The 18,296-nt window shown below is 44.8% G+C and overlaps 1 pseudogene; it reads left to right on the top strand.

The window, feature by feature from the left end:
* The first annotated feature begins 17,300 nt into the window (after positions 1–17,300).
* LOC126238423 (5S ribosomal RNA) lies at positions 17,301–17,418 on the top strand (annotated as a pseudogene).
* The last annotated feature ends 878 nt before the right edge of the window (positions 17,419–18,296 follow it).

Here is an 18,296-nt window from a genome sequence, read left to right as displayed (position 1 = left end):
AAAATGTTAATATATAATTCAGAAACAGCTTTGTAGATGAGTATCCATAATATAACGACTTATGTTAATCGACGGCAGCATGATGAAGGGAGGATTGTGGTACACCAATGCGACGATATTCAATGCCATGCTACAGCACACGACACGTACGAAGAGGCTACTATGACGACGGAATCCTAACCAAATAGGCTAAGGGGCACTTGATATAATCCTTTTTTCTAATATGTTAATTTTATAACGGGGGTAAACTGATTTTTAAAGATTTTTACTAATTACTAGGAACAATTTTTATGGATAGCAGCCAGAACACACCGCGACAACTCAAAGATAACGCCGCAGCAGATGACCATATGAACTGACTACAACATGACGGAAGAATCGTTATGGTACGCCGTTACCATAACAACGATCGCCAAGCAAAGATGATATTACAGCAGACGACTTATACGAAGCAGCTACCATGGCGACAGCGTCCCAACCACACAGGCTAGGGGCGCTTGATACATAGCATCGCCCATGGCCACGGCGTCCCTACCACAAAAGATAGAGGGCTCTACTCTATCCACAAATGAACGGAACAACAGTTACCTGAATTTTAAATAATTGTAAATTTCCCGAGATTTAATTAGTTATAATTATTATTTATAATAATTATTTATTATATTACAACTGCAACAAATTTTAAAATTTACGATATCTTGCTTAAGCATTTAACTACCGTTGGTCACCGTAGTGGGCGTTACCGTCTGCCCACATGCTGTTGGCCGTTATTTAAGCTCATGCAGACAACCAACCATGTCCAAACCTACGCCCTTCCTGTCAACTACATCTGTATGATGGCCTCCTTCCTCTCCCGCCACCTCTCCTACGTTACCATCCATAATGCCAATTCCCACACCTTCTACCCCTCTGCAGGTGTGTCCCAGGGCTCTGTCCTCTCCCCTCTCCTCTACCTCCTGTACACGCACGACAGATATGCTCCAACCCCCCCCCCCCCCCCCCACACACACACACACGGTCCAGTACTCCTCCTGCAGTATGCCGATGACACCACATTCCTTGCCCTCGCACCTACCCTCCAATGGTCCCAACGCCTTCTCCAAAATCACCTTGACCTTTTTGCTGCATGGTGTAACTAGTGGCTCCTGAAAATCAACCCTTCCAAGACCCAGGCAATCATCATAGGTCGTACCACTTGCTCCTTCCGGCTCCTGGGTTTCTCCCTTACCATCGGCGCCCATCCTGTCCGCCTGTCCCCCACCCTCACCTACCTTGGCCTCACCATTGACCATCACCTCACCCGGATCCCTCATCTCTGATCCATCCAATCTAAAGCCCACAACCGCCTCTGACTCCCCAAACTTCTCTCTGGCCGGACATGGGGGTTGCACCCCTCTGCCATCCTCCACACCTACAAATACTTAATCCGTCCCATCCTCTGCTATGCCAATCCTGCTTGAATATCAGCCCCCCCCCTCCAAATTCTATAATTCCCTCCAGATCCTTGAGCGCCATGTACTCTACCTCACCTTCCATATACACCTCCCGTCCCCCACGCGGATCCTCTGCTATCTCATTCCTTTCCCCCATCTGCTCGTATTCCTCGAACATATCCGCATACTCTACACCTCCTGCTGCCTTGATCCCCTTCACCCCCTGGTTGATCCTCTCCTCTCCCATCCCTGCCCTCTGCCAAGCCTTCACTGTTGTGTCCCCCCTACCTTCCATCTCTTCACCCTGCATCTCCTTTCCCAAAGTGGCTTCCGTCAACTCCCCCTTCCGGATGATGCCCTCTCTCCCTCCATTTGTCCCTCCTGTCAACTCTGATCCCCTCCTTTCCTCTGTCCTTTCCCTGGGCTCCCTCTTCCACCCCTCTTCCATCCTGTTTTCTTCCCACCTAACCTCTCCCTGCCACCCTTCTCCCCCCCCTCAAGTCCTTTTGTATTCCCCTCCTCTGCCTTTCCCCACTCCCTATCGCGTCTGCCCAGCACCCCTCCCCCTCTTATGGGTCCTCGTCCTTAATCGGCTCCTTTACCCCCCACCGTTTTTCCTCCCCTCCCCCTTTTCTTTCCCATCATCTGTCCAGGTTCTCCCCCATCTGCCCTCAGCTGTGGTATGTCATATTTGTGCCAACTTTTTAGTGCAGTGTTCAAGTGAATGTTCAGTGTTGTTCGTCTTTCCAAAGTGTTGCGAACAGAAATCATGCTGTCGCTGGGTGTGAATTTTATATCTCTTGCGAACAGAAACCAGACTGTCGCTGTGTTTTTTAATTGTCTGTCTATTATTTTACATGTCTGCTTCGTATGTATTTTATTAGCATCATCAACCCTTTGTTTCTATGTTTTAAGTTCCACGATTTTCCGCCATGTTACCATTTAAGTCTCCGATTTTATCGCCTGTTTTTATTAGTTATTATCTTCATCTTTTTAAAACAAATTGTGTAGGCTGAAGAGCGGCATACTAAGCTGCTGCCAGCCCGCCCCCTTTGGGGGGAATCGAAACTCAATAAAGGGAAAAAAAACCAACCATGCATAGTTACCAACCGTGCATAGGCAGGGTGACGATTCCAGCGAGCGACCAAATGGATATAAAAATCTATTCATTTATGTAACTTTGACTAATTGCTTGTAGACTACATACATGATTACTTTCTAATATAAATTTACAGTGTAAATTGTCCTGAAGATGACCCGATCGCGGGTTGAAACCAATTGGCGGCAAAATAAATAATGCGATTGTGACTGTAATTTTGAATAATTGATTATAAGTAAATTAATCGCTGCTGTCTCCACACAACTATGTTGTCTAAAAGTCTGAAGTAGTGCTGAAGGGAACTGACACCATGAATCCTGCAGGACTGTCCCTAAATCCATAAGAGTGAAAGGGGCTGGAGATCTCTTCTGAAAAGCACGTTGCAAGGCATCCCAGATATGCTCAATAATGTTCATGTCTGAGGAGTTTTGGAGACCAGCGGAAGTGTTTACACTCAGGAGAGTGTTCCTGGAGCCACTCTGTTGTAATTCTGCATGTGTGGGTTGTCGAACTGTCCTGCTGGAATTTCCCAAGTTTGTCGGAATGCACAATGGACATGAATGGATGCAATTAGAAATATATATTAATACCTTCAGCTGCTGACGGGCGTTGATATATATCAACAGGGACAGGTGAAAATGTGTGACACGACCGGGACTCAAACCCGGGATCTCCTGCTTACATGGCAGACGCTCTATCCAACTGAGCCACCGAGGGCACTGAAGATAGTGCGACTGCAGGGACTATCTCGCGCACGCCTCCCGCGAGACCCACATTCTCACCTTATATGTCCACACACTACATTCGTAGTGTCCCTACGCAACACACTCATTACTCTTGTAAGACATTCTTACCAAGTCTAGTAAGAGTTCGGGTAATATGTGTGCATCCGCACAGAAGAAGAAGGTCATGGCCGGTATTGCCAGATCTGTATACTTATATGGATATGGTGTCTGTTCTTTCGGACATGTCCAAAAGAACAGGCACCATATTCATATAAGTATATGAATGGAGGCAGGTGATCAGACAGGATGTTTACGTACGTGTCACCTGTCAGAGTCGTATCTCGACGTATCAGGAGTCTCACATCACTCCAACTGCAACACGCGCCACATCATTACAGAGCCTCCACGAGCTTGAACAGCCCTGCTGATGTGCAGGATACATGGATTCATGAGCCTGTCTCCATACGCGTACACGTCCATCCGCACGAAACAATTTGACACGAGACTCGTCCGACCAGGCAACATGTTTCTTATCATCAACAGTCCAATGCTGGCGTTGACGGGCCCAGGCTAGGCGAAAAGCCTCATCTCGTGCAGTCATCAGGGGCACACAAATGGACTCTCGGCTCCGAAACCCCGTTTTGATGATGTTCCGTAGAATGGTTCGCATGCTGACACTTGTTGATGGCGCAGCATTCAATCTGCTGCAATTTGCGGAAGGGTCGCACTTCTGTCACGATGAACGATTCTCGTCAGTCGTCGTTGGTCCCGTTCTTGCACGATCTTTTTCCGGCCGCAGCGATGTCGGAGATTTGACGTTTTACCGGAGTCCTGATATTCTCGGTACACTCGTGAAGTGGCCTTTCGGGAAAATCCCCGCTTCATCGCTACGTCGGAGATGCTGTGTCCCATCGCCTGCGCGCCGACTGAAATGAAATTAAATGAAATTATCGTATGGCATTGTTGGCCGGGAGACCCCATGCGGGGTTGTTCGGCCGCCTTATTGCCTTTTCAGCTGACGCCACTTCGGCGACTTGCGAGTCAATGGTGATGAAATGATGATGAAAGACACACAACACCCAGTCATCTCGAGGCAGAGAAAATTCCTGACCCCGCCGGGAATCTAATCCGGGACCCAGTGCGCAGGAAACGAGAACGCTACCGCAAGACCACACGAGCTGTGTCCCATCGCCTGCGCGCCGACTATAACACCACGTTCAAACTCACATAAATCTTGATAATCAGCCATTGTAGCAGCAGTTACCGATCTAACAACTGCATCAGACATTTACTGTCTTATTTAGGCGTTGCCGACCGCAGCGCCGTGTTGTGCCTGTTTACATACCTCTGTATTTGAATATGCACGCCTATAACAGTTTCTTTGGCTGTTCATTGTATTCCTGTATTGGCATGATTAAATGATGATCTGGTTAATGACAGGAAAAACATCACATAAATAAAACTTAAGAAAGCCATGTATTGACCAAATCTGTTATCAGTAGCGCTATGCAACTTTCACAGGTATGTGCAGACAGACATTACTGACCTAAGAACAAAACTTAGTACAGACGTGTGATGAAGTAGTAATCAAATAATAGGTTTAGTGGTTGCGTTTTTCGTACTATGCAGGATTTAGAAACGATCGAACCGATCGATATGTCTTATTGCAAATATTTGTCGTAATTAATACTGCTGCTAATATCTATATACACTCCAGGAAATTGAAATAAGAACACCGTGAATTCATTGTCCCAGGAAGGGGAAACTTTATTGACACATTCCTGGGGTCAGATACATCACATGATCACACTGACAGAACCACAGGCACATAGACACAGGCAACAGAGCATGCACAATGTCGGCACTAGTACAGTGTATATCCACCTTTCGCAGCAATGCAGGCTGCTATTCTCCCATGGAGACGATCGTAGAGATGCTGGATGTAGTCCTGTGGAACGGCTTGCCATGCCATTTCCACCTGGCGCCTCAGTTGGACCAGCGTTCGTGCTGGACGTGCAGACCGCATGAGACGACGCTTCATCCAGTCCCAAACATGCTCAATGGGGGACAGATCCGGAGATCTTGCTGGCCAGGGTAGTTGACTTACACCTTCTAGAGCACGTTGGGTGGCACGGGATACATGCGGACGTGCATTGTCCTGTTGGAACAGCAAGTTCCCTTGCCGGTTTAGGAATGGTAGAACGATGGGTTCGATGACGGTTTGGATGTACCGTGCACTATTCAGTGTCCCCTCGACGATCACCAGTGGTGTACGGCCAGTGTAGGAGATCGCTCCCCGCACCATGATGCCGGGTGTTGGCCCTGTGTGCCTCGGTCGTATGCAGTCCTGATTGTGGCGCTCACCTGCACGGCGCCAAACACGCATACGACCATCATTGGCACCAAGGCAGAAGCGACTCTCATCGCTGAAGACGACACGTCTCCATTCGTCCCTCCATTCACGCCTGTCGCGACACCACTGGAGGCGGACTGCACGATGTTGGGGCGTGAGCGGAAGACGGCCTAACAGTGTGCGGGACCGTAGCCCAGCTTCATGGAGACGGTTGCGAATGGTCCTCGCCGATACCCCAGGAGCAACAGTGTCCCTAATTTGCTGGGAAGTGGCGGTGCGGTCCCCTACGGCACTGCGTAGGATCCTATGGTCTTGGCGTGCATCTGTGCGTCGCTGCGGTCCGGTCCCAGGTCGACGGGCACGTGTACCTTCCGCCGACCACTGGTGATAACATCGATGTACTGTGGAGACCTCACGCCCCACGTGTTGAGCAATTCGGCGGTACGTCCACCCGGCCTCCCGCATGCCCACTATACGCCCTCGCTCAAAGTCCGTCAACTGCACATACGGTTCACGTCCACGCTGCCGCGGCATGCTACCAGTGTTAAAGACTGCGATGGAGCTCCGTATGCCACGGCAAACTGGCTGACACTGACGGCGGCGGTGCACAAATGCTGCGCAGCTAGCGCCATTCGACGGCCAACACCGCGGTTCCTGGTGTGTCCGCTGTGCCGTGCGTGTGATCATTGCTTGTACAGCCCTCTCGCAGTGTCCGGAGCAAGTATGGTGGGTCTGACACACCGGTGTCAATGTGTTCTTTTTTCCATTTCCAGGAGTGTATTTCGCGTTTAAATTGATGGTTGGTTGGTTGGTTGGTTTTGGGGAAGGAGACCAGACAGCGTGGTCATCGGTCTCATCGGATTAGGAAAGGATGGGGAAGGAAGTCGGCCGTGCCCTTTCAGAGGAACCATCCCGGCATTTGCCTGGAGTGATTTAGGGAAATCACGGAAAACCTAAATCAGGATGGCCGGACGCGGGATTGAACCGTCGTCCTCCCGAATGCGAGTCCAGTGTCTAACCACTGCGCCACCTAGCTCGGTTTAAATTGATGAGATGTAGAGCTGTAGTTTCAGGAGACAGATAGAGCACTCGCTCTTCTCATTGAATACATTTGTTTTCGTTATGCCCTAAATTGACTGCTACGGCGCCATGCAGACAGAAAGCTTCTCAGGATTTGTGAGGTCTCCCAAATGCGACGGCAATTCGAAGGAAGATATTGCAGACATTTGTTTCGTTTTCAGGATTTACAGTGGACACAAAGAAACGGCCCCACACAGACCGTAGAAGACCATTTTTCCTAAACTAACTTAGATCAAGTTGCAGCTTCAGTTCACAAAAAAATACCTTGTATTTGCGTAAACTTACAATGAAAACATCATTTCATAATAATGCTAACGTCGTGTTAATGTGTATTACTGTTAGGAACTGTATGTACAAGTGAATATGTTATGTTCTAAATGTTGTTGTGGTTCACATTGGTTTAATGGTCTGTTGACAAAAGTTAAATAACAGCAATAAAAAGCCTCAGAATAATGCAAGACTACCAGGCATTTTGCACGGGACCGGACTGCGACCACTAACCTAAGAACCATTCTTGAAAAGTATCTTTAGAAATATAAACATGTTGAGCAACTTACGGCAATGAATTACACCAGATGCCACATGTGAATGACCCAGAACTCATAGTAACCGTGGAAGCTAGTTTCCATCAGCCGATGATGACAACTGATTTTTCACAATCTTTTTTACTCTATGTTTGACGGTGTGCGTAGTGGTGGGTATAACATATTTTTTCTTGGCGCTGGTGAGCGTTCTTCTGTGTTTTCAAGCGCAGCTCCTTAACAAACTTTGCAGGGAGGCGACCATCTCATGAAGGATGAAACATATCCCGGTCAGTAACCTCTGTGGTCGATATTTTACAATTTAAATGCTTTTTCACCACAGGAGTGACCTTCGCTATCCCGATCTTGCACCTTGTGACAATCCGTTACTGCGATTCCTGCCGTTGCTGGTCGTGTGACTTTATCACCCATACCTTCACGAATACCAGCTTCACTGTCTCCTCCGCTGACTCTCGTAACTCTTCTGATGGCCACTCTACGCACTGCCTTCTGTAACCATAGTCGTTTCTAGAACTGTGCTGCTGTGACTTGCAGTTTATTGTCTCACTGCATCGCTACCTGTTGAAGGGAAAGTAAGTACTTTAAGCTAACTGAGGAAAGTTATCCGTTGTCTTTCTGTGCATTATCGAGGTACCAAATATCACGCTACAGACAATTCTTACTCGCTTAAATCTGTAGCTTAGATTAATGAGTTACCTAAAAAATAATACACCTCATGGCAATACGTAATGGAAGTGAGGAAAATTTGAAGGCTTATATTTATTCACCTCTTGTGTCTGAAAACATATAATGATCTGTTTGGGCATTGTAAGATGTATTATTGCTCCTCTCATCTGAATTTGTAATCAAGTAGCAATCCCTTCTATATACAGGTTGTTACAAAAACGTACGGCCAAACTTTCAGGAAACATTTCTCAAACACAAAGAAAGAAAATATGTTATATGGACAAGTGTCCGGAAACGCTTACTTTCCATGTTAAAGCTCATTTTATTACTTCTCTTCAAATCACATTAATCATGGAATGGAAACACACAGAAACAGAACGTACCAGCGTGACTTCAAACACTTTGTTACAGGAAATGTTCAAAATGTCCTCCGTTAGCGAGGATACATGCATCCACCCTCCGTCGCATGGAATCCCTGATGCGCTGATGCAGCCCTGGAGAATGGCGTGTTGTATCACAGCCGTCCACAATACGAGCACGAAGAGTCTCTACATTTGGTACCGGGGTTGCGTAGACAAGAGCTTTCAAATGCCCCCATAAATGAATGTCAAGAGGGTTGAGGTCAGGAGAGCGTGGAGGCCATGGAATTGGTCCGCCTCTATCAATCCATCGGTCACCGAATCTGTTGTTGAGAAGTGTACGAACACTTCGACTGAAATGTGCAGGAGCTCCATCGTGCATGAACCACATGTTGTGTCGTACTTGTAAAGGCACATGTTCTAGCAGCACAGGTAGAGTATCCCGTATGAATCATGATAACGTGCTCCATTGAGCGTAGGTGGAAGAACATGGGGCCCAATCAAGACATCGCCAACAATGCCTGCCCAAACGTTCACAGAAAATCTGTGTTGATGACTTGACTGCACAATTGCGTGCGGATTCTCGTCAGCCCACACATGTTGATTGTGAAAATTTACAATTTGATCACGTTGGAATGAAGGCTCATCCGTAAAGAGAACATCTGCACTGAAATGAGGATTGACACATTGTTGGATGAACCATTCGCAGAAGTGTACCCGTGGAGGCCAATCAGCTGCTGATAGTGCCTGCACACGCTGTACATGGTACGCAAATAACTGGTTCTCCCGTAGCACTCTCCATACAGTGACGTGGTCAACGTTACCCTGTACAGCAGCAACTTCTCTGACGCTGACATTAGGGTTATCGTCAACTGCACGAAGAATTGCCTCGTCCATTGCAGGTGTCCTCGTCGTTCTAGGTCTTCCCCAGTCACGAGTCATAGGTTGGAATGTTCCGTGCTCCCTAAGACGCCGATCAATTGCTTCGAACGTCTTCCTGTCGGGACACTTCCGTTCTGGAAATCTGTCTCGATAAAAACGTACCGCGCCACGGCTATTGCCCCGTGCTAATCCATACATCAAATGGGCATCTGCCAACTCCGCATTTGTAAACATTGCACTGACTGCAAAACCACGTTCGTGATGAACACTAACCTGTTGATGCTACGTACTGATGTGCTTGATGCTAGTACTATAGAGCAATGCGTCGCATGTCAACACAAGCACCGAAGTCAACATTACGTTCCTTCAATTGGGCCAACTGGCGGTGAATCGAGGAAGTACACTAAAATGAGCTCTAACATCTTTTCTTTATTTGTGTGTGAGGAATGTTTCCTGAAAGTTTGGCCATACCTTTTTGTAACACCCTGTATATGTATACACATGACCTTTCAGTTTGTTCATATATTATGGAATCTGCTTACAAGATCTGAACTGCATATGACGCAGTTTTTTCAAAATTTAATGACAGTGAATAGGCTGGAAAAGGTTTATTAATATCCGTAGAAACTTAATTAACAGCTATTTGTGAAATCTTGATTTGGATCTCTGTGATCGTAATCAGCTGCAAAAGAAACAAACTTATAACCTGGTAATGCTATTTTTGAAAGGTGACTAACAGACACAAAAGTTGTTAAGGTCCTAGGATCGAGTTTTGTGGGACACGACAACTAATTAGTTCTCTTCTGCATGAACTCTTTCCTATTGTCACTGTTGGTGAGGAGGAAAGTGGAGATGGAATGTAACTGGCTGCGGATCTGTGGGTTGGGTTGAAGGTAAGCATTACGAGGGTTGGTGTAATGGACCAGTATCAATTACACTCGTATAGGATACATTAGGAGTGGAGAATGCGATGATGTGACCTACCCACAACATGGCTATTTCCATAATGCGGAGGCTATTTTCATTACCAGAATGTGCTGGAAACACTTAAAATTTAAAATGTAATTCTGCACACTGAATCATTTCTGCCTGTTGCAATATACAAGGCAAAGTTAGAGACCTGTGACTACGGATGCAAGTTAAAAATTCCTCTTTCGGTCGAACAATGTGTGGAGTTACCGTTTGTAGGAACAGGTATATTTTTAACCCGGTAGATTGGCATAATTCTGCAGTTCCGAGGACGCCATTATATATGAATATCTTCAAACAATGGTCTTTTTAAGTCTGTAGCACCAGTAATCTCTCGTTAAAGTTCCGAAACAGAAATAAAACGTTGTGAATAGCTACAGTTCCCTTTGGAACAGTCAGTTAGTTACTGGTTATATAGTTTATACTCACGATACACTTACGCATGGTAAAGAAAATTGATGACGTGTTACACGACGATCAGTTTGGCTTTGGGAAACGTAGAGGCACCAGACAGAAATTCTGACGTTGTAATTGACAATGAAAGCAAGACTAAAGAAAAAATCAAGACACGTTCATAGGGTCTGTCGACCTGGAAAAAGCGTTCGACAATGTAAAACGGTGCAAGATGTTCGAAATTCTGAGAAAAACAAGGATAAGCTACAGGGAGAGACGGGAAGCATAAAATATGTACAAGAGCGAAGAGGGAATAATAAGAGTGGACGACCAAGAACGAAGTGCTCGGACTAAAAAGGGCGTAAGACAGAGATGCAGTCTTTCGTCCCTCCCGTACTGTTCAATCAGTACATCGAAGAGGCAGTGATGGAAATATAAGAAAGATTCAGGAGTGGAATTTTAAAATATCAATAATACGATTCGCATTGCTATCCTGAAAATGAAGAAGAATTAGATGATCTGCTAAATGGAATGAAAAGTCTAATAATTTTTAGAACAGTCTAATAAGCACAGAATACGTTGGTGTTTTCTGTGATCTTTCCAACATGTATGGGTATATCTTATTACTCTAGTAGAAAAACTTATGTTTAATGGAATCGATGGTTTTACAGGCAACAGGTTTGAGTAGTGTTAACAAACAGAATACAAAAAGTGGTGCATAATAATTGAACGAGTTTGAAACGAAAAAATTTTAGTGATTGAGGATAAATTGTGAATGCTCATTTTTGAGTCCACTCATATTCTGTACACATATGAATGATCTTCCATTTAATATTCATCAAGTAGAATTTGTACTTTCTTCAGATGATACTAGGTTTAGAGAGAAAGCACTAGAGCGGATTGTCAATAATTTTTTTCAAAGAATTATCGGATAGTGCTCTGTAAATGGACTTTCCCTTAATGTTGATTGTACACTGTATTCAGTTCTCTGTTACAAACAGAGCCATAATAACAACTGGTGTAGCACATGAACAGGAACCAATAAATAGGGAAACCAATAAATAGGGAAGAAAGCTCCGAGTTGTTGGTGTCATATTGATGACAACAAGCATACTACTGGGCTGCTCAAATAATAAAATTCAAGTACTTTGGCTCTTCGTATAATTGCCTGTATAGCAAACAAACGAATTAGCCTTCTCATGTATGTTGCATATTTCCACTCACTAATGCCTTATGGATTATTTTATGGGGTTTGTCATCACTTAGGGAGAAAGTACTGCACAATAGCGAGCGTTATTATCCTCTCTGAAGCTGTCAGTGATAATTTGCTGAATGATATAAAACGTTTGACAGATAGCATTTAAGTTTTATATCTAAATGCAAATTATTTCTTCCCTACAACTCCTGTTCTATGGACAAATTTTTATTTAAGAACTGGTAGTCTAGTTTCTAAGCTTAGTTGCATGACGAGTGTAACGTTGCGAATCAATACGCAATAGCCTTTATTGCACAACTTTGCAGTACGGCTCGTAGCTTTGGAACCGTTGGCGATGACAGAAACAGCCGCTTGTAACTTAGTGTGACTCATTCGCACCTGTCGCTAGCCTAGCCGTGGGAAGAGGTACCTGTGTCAATTCGAGCAACAGAATGTTCAGGCCCCTAAAAATCTAAGTAAACTATATTAAATATTATTCAATGTAGTTAAAAGTCAATATACTCCTATTTGTTATTAAAAAGAAGATTGTGTAGAAATCTCAGCTTTCTAGCTGGCATAGTTTCAGAGTTAGAGAAAATTACCTAAAACACCCCAAACCGACACTTACAAGATTAAAGTCAGTTATGATACATAGCAGTCTGTGTTTTAGTATAATTTGGAATTGTTACTGAAGTTCACTAAATTGCAGAACAATTTATTGAATTTTTTTATAATTAGAAAAGTGAACTATTTTTCATTTTCGTAATATAAAGTTCAGAAAAGATCGGTATTTATTTAATGTGTTGCGTGAGTAAATGAGAATGTGGGACATAAGAAAAAATGCAATATTATCTCAGGTTAAACATTATGTAACTGTATCAAGGGAAAGTGTTAAGCAAGCAAGTTGTAATAAAAAATGTAATTTCCCCACCTTGCTAATGTATGTCTAAGGGTACTTGCTTTTGTAAGAAGGCAGCCAGAATAGCCGTTTACAGAGTAATAGTTTTCTAAAGTTATTTCAAGATTAGTTTTCTTTTCGTTTGGTTTTGTTAACCATTTTATTAATATTTGCGTGATGAAGTAACGTAAATGCATCTGTGAATGTTGATTGGCGTAAGACAGTTTTAGCGCGAGAAAGAACTCGGAATATTGTTTTGAGTAGCTGGTCATTTTAACAACCAGTCAGCGTTAAGCATTTCCCGCGCATTACAAGTAGTTATAGGCCCTGGAAGGAACGGCAGGGAGACAATCGTTGGCTAGCTATCGGACGTGCAGGTCGTGTTGGACGTGTCCGTCTACATTATGAGTAAATGAAGAAGTCACTGGTTTCACGAGTAAGAATTGTATTGCCGTGAAAGCAGTTGCATTTACGGACAGATTGAGAAAATTTGAGCTTTGTGAAGTGATCTGTTGGCCTTTGTAGAATTCCGCGTGGCGTATTTCGTATCTGTCTATGGAATATTTGGCTAGCAGTGTCTTTATTAGAAATCCACTGAAAAGGACCGAATGTGAAACTCGTATATTGCCGCAGAGTAATGACTGTAAATCGCATAATAATTCGGGTGGAAATATGGACGATAAATAGTTTGGACACGAAGAGAATAGAAGCTTTCGAAATGTGGTGCTACAGAAGAATGCTGAAGATTAGGTGGATAGATCACATAACTAACGAGGAGGTATTGAATAGAATTGGGGAGAAAGGAGTTTGTTGCAGATTCAGAAGGATGTAGGTTGCAGTAAGTACTGGGAGATGAAGAAGCTTGCACAGGATAGAGTAGCATGGAGAGCTGCATCAAACCAGTCTCAGGACTGAAGACAACAACAACAACAACAATTCGGGTCGGACTTAAGTATATTCCTGACTGCCTTGTGTGTGTACTGGGTTGTATGAACTGTGAGCTGAGGACAGTGATATTGTTCTTTAGTTAAATACGGGCTGATGGTAGGTGTTTATTTGGAACCTAAAGAAATGAAAAAGCTCGTAGCAGAATTTTGGCATTTTTGTAAGGAGATGAAGCAATCGCCCTCCACCCGAAAATTGTTATATTACAGGATAGCTTACTACCAGAGTTCTCGCGGACTTTGTACCTGTAAACGTAAGTATTGACGGTGTTTCTCTACAACGCTGCTTTTAACGCCGTCTGAACAGTATTGGCGTATGCAGAGAAACGGGCTGGTGATCTGACGCCGTAATGAGGTAGGTTGAACTTTTATCGGGACAGTACGCCGAAGATAAGTGATCAGACAATCATTTAACGCCACCTTTTAAAACCCGCCACGCCGCAGGAGGACTAAAAGCGTAATACTTTCTTTAACGGTAACACTAATCTCGTGCACGTGAACTGTAAACTAACTCTCTCCACATGATTTCGATGAAATAATTGTTCAAATGACCTGTGGAGCATGTAACAAATGAGGAGCTAATTTTCAATTGTCAGTTCAATGACGCTTCATATCTGAACAGTTTGCATTGATACTAGTGCATGTCATTGCACTATCACTGATTTTATCGCCATTGGAACATTGCTTTCGATTTACCTTCAGAGCATGTGATTCACTCCACACAGATTTTCGCATCATCTTTAGTGCATAAGCGATACTTCTGTTATGGATGCGTTCGTTTCGATTCATATATCACTTTTTAGCACAGGTAAAAGAGAGTGGAGTTATGGGTAAACTATCACTCTCTATGTAACTTTTATGATGTGAATGCGTCACTACTGCTTCAGTGTCCTCAGGCTCAAATTTTCCTCTGTCTTACATATTATAAAGTAACACGATACAGTACTCCCTCATTGTGGTTGAATAATATACCGGTTGGTTATAATGAAACTTTCCCTATTTAACACGTTATGACACGGAAACTAATTACCGTACGAGTACCAAACGTGGCAGCAATAATGTCCAGAGTATGGGGTGCATGATTTGCATGCGTCATAGCGCCACCGTTTTGTTTCAACTATGGAAATGGAAATGCCGTGTAGCTAGGGCCTCCCATCGGGTAGACCATTCGCCTGGTGCAACTTGACGCCACTTTGGCGACTTACGCGTCGATGGGGATGAAAGGATGATGATAAGGACAACACAACACCCAGTCCCAGAGCGAAGAAACTCTCCGACCCAGCCGGGAATCGAACCCGAGCCGTTACGTGTGACATTCCATCGCGCTGACCACTCAGCTATCAGGGGCGGACTGTTGCAATTATGGCCACCAGGTGCCGAGATTAGTCATCGTGATTCATAGTCTCACACTCCCAACCATTCGCAGTGCACTTGTTGATGTGTCAACATGAGCTTGGACAAAAGGAGCAGGGCATTATTGGTGAAGATCTATTATCAAAACAACAGTAATGCTGCAGCTGCACTTCGAGGATATCGCCGGCTGAAAGGATTACGGAAGGGTGCTCTTTCTCCACCTGCTGAGTGGAGCACGAAGTTAGAATCAAAAGGAGGCGTCGTTCCGGGAAGAGGCCAACGACCAGTTGCACCGCAGGTGGTTGGTGACATCGTTGCTGCTATGGCGGACAACGCTGCGCGCAATTTACGATCGTCAGTCAGCGCGTACTGGGTCACGACTGTTGAACATTCCATGATCCACTGTACGGAAGGTGCTTCGAACCGTTCTCAAATGGCATCCGTACAAGATCCATATCGCACAGCAGCTTGCAGCACAGGACGCACAACGACGTGTTGACTTCGCTCTCCACCTTCTCGCAAGGATTGAACTGGAGGATGGCTGTCCGTGGACCATCCTATGGACAGAAAAAGCTCATTTTTTCTCTGGTGGGTGATGTGAACATACAGAACTGCCGAGCGTTGGGATCTTCAGCTCCAATCACTGTGCATGGCGTTTCTCTGTATGGCAAACGTATCACCGAATGGTGTGGCTTCACAGCTACGTTTCTGAACAGATTGGCGCTCAAAGACCACAGACGTGCAGTGTGACTGGTCAGCTTTCCTGCAATATGCTTTGCCAGCATGTCATGCCCGCTCTACAGAAGAGAGACGCATTGAACTCAAGCTGAGCACTCATTATCAGCCGATCGTGTCCCAACGCTTGGCCAGCACGATCACCTGATCTCACCCCCTGTGATTTCTGGTTTTCGTTCTACCTGAAGGACGGGGTTCACCAGGGGAACGTTCACACATGTGCGGATCTGAAGGGCAGCATATGAAGAGAGGTAGCCAGCATACCTACAGACATCATTCGTTCTGCTGTGCGGAGTGCAATTCTACGCGTTCAGACTCTTATGGACACTGATGGGCGCCATATTGAGCCCCTTTTGTAGCTGTAATGTTACCCGTATGTAATGGTATGATGTACCGTAGCAGTGTTTCGATTAAATTGATTATTTCTCTTCCCCATGTTCTTGACATTAATGATATCAAGTTTGGTACTCGTATGGTAATTATTTTCCGTGTTATAACGTGTTAAATAGGGAAAGTTTCATTATAACCACCCGGTATATTATCCAATCAAAACGAGGGAGTATTGTATCGTGTTACTTTATAATATGTCAGACAGAGGAAAATTTGAGCCTGAGGACCCTGAAGCAATAGTGACGCATTCACATCATGAAATTCTTTATTTCTATCTAAACTAAGAGTGATTTGAGGCATCCAACGCACGCACTAATAATATCACACTGTAAGAGACTTCCTTTTTGCTTACAAGACGTAGGGTAGAACTTGTTATTCCTCTCGATATCCGGTGCACTGGTATAAACCTTTCGTGGCGCTATTAATTATGCAGATTTAAGATGTGAATGACTTTAATTGTGTGTAGTGGGTTTTCTGTGCGCGAGCAGAACATGAGACATAGGCGACTGATGTCGGCCGGCTAGAGGTCAGAACCTTCGCGAATTTGACCGTAATTTGCCCCACGAGGACAGAATACTGGTGCCGAAGGGCATTTATAAGCCACAATGTCACCTACTGCGGAGTAAATAGTGCCTAGGCGAGAGTGTGTGTAACAAATACTGTCCCAGAAAACAGAGATAACTAAAACACCAACAACTCCCATTAAACGTTATAAGAGGAAAATAGAAGATCAAGACAAGGGAGGCGGATATAAGACAGCAGGAATTTGATATAAGTAACCAGTAAATCAAAGGAAGGCCCTGTGTGTGTGTGTGTGGGGGGGGGGGGGGGGAAGGAATGGCTGTCTGTGACTGGATGACGCTTCTCAACAAGGGCCTACATAGCAGAACTTGCCTTCTTGCAACGATACGCTCTCTCTTCCGGTGTAGAAGTCGTAAAGCTCTCTTTCAAGTAGACTTGGTGGTGCAAGTTTTAACAGTTACGTATCTCTGAGCTGCAGTCTGTGGGATGCTAACGCGAAAGCTTACAGTGAGAGATAAGTTGTTACCAGCGTATTATTACATGGCTTACAATGTTTCGAAACTGTTAATAACGTTTTATCAAAATAAAATGTTAACATTTCAGTCTACTTAGTCGCAAACATCTCATGCAAGTGCTGCATTTTTGAGCAGCTCATATACGAACATTAACGTAACTCTCCTACATTCAGCTTGCTGTCTTTCGTTGGGCGTCGTTCTCTCCATGCAGCGGCTAGCCTTTATGTACGAATATATCTGCACGGACGCCAACGGCCTTACTGCAGTGGTGACACCGGTTCCCGTCAGATCACCGAAGTTAAGCGCTGTCGGGCTGGGCTAGCACTTCGATGGGTGACCATCCGGCCTGCCGAGCGCTGTTGGCAAGCGGGGTGCACTCAGCCCTTGTGAGGCAAACTGAGGAGCTACTTGACTGAGAAGTAGCGGCTCCAGTCTCGGAAACTGACACACGGCCGGGAGAGCCGCGTGCTGACAAATCCGCATCCAGTGACGCCTGTGGTCTGAGGGAGACACGGCGGCCGTACGGTACCTTTGCGCCTTCGTGGCCTGTCCGGGAGGAGTTTAGTTTTTTTATATCTGCACAGACGTAACCGCAAGATGGACCAAGTATTGTACGTGACGACCTACTGTAAAGATTCTCCACGAGCAGCAGGAGATTCGATGAGCAAATTTCGCAAGCTGCGAAGAACAACCAGAAGTAAACACCGCCTCACGCAACGAAGGCGGGGTGAGATGCAGCTATTGTGTTGTAGAATGTCGAGTGAGATTTCAGAGTTAAATGTCAGCTATCTATACGCTATGAGGTGCGTAGCCGATATTGCTCGTTTATATTTGAAACGCAGCTTTTGTAAAGTTTTTTGAAAGGTTTATAAAATGATGCGTTTACGTCTTGAGCTGTTTTTGTTTTGCTGATGTTGCTTTTAAGATTATAAAAGGTGACTCGAACTTCACCGACAAAATTCTAAAGGTTTTTTAGTATTTTCTGAGTATTTAGGTGTCAGGGATTCATGGGCACAGATGCTTCATTACAGAGTTTAATTTTTTGTACCAATTTACCTTTCTGTATGCTTTACACATCAAATATCTGCACAGCAGTGCAAATGTTGACAGTTGGCGCTGTTTGCCTTGTGTGTTCCGTTCACTTCACGGTACTCGCTCTGACCACAGTAGGGCCAAGTAACATTCAGTACGAATACGTTAGATTAGATTTCGTTCCATAGACCCAAAAATGAGATGATTCTCG

Source organism: Schistocerca nitens, chromosome 2 (assembly GCF_023898315.1).
Source record: "Schistocerca nitens isolate TAMUIC-IGC-003100 chromosome 2, iqSchNite1.1, whole genome shotgun sequence".
NCBI classification, from domain to species: Eukaryota; Metazoa; Arthropoda; class Insecta; order Orthoptera; family Acrididae; genus Schistocerca; species Schistocerca nitens.
The sequence above is the reverse complement of the archived record's forward strand: the minus strand, read 5'-3'. Positions and strand labels throughout refer to the sequence as shown.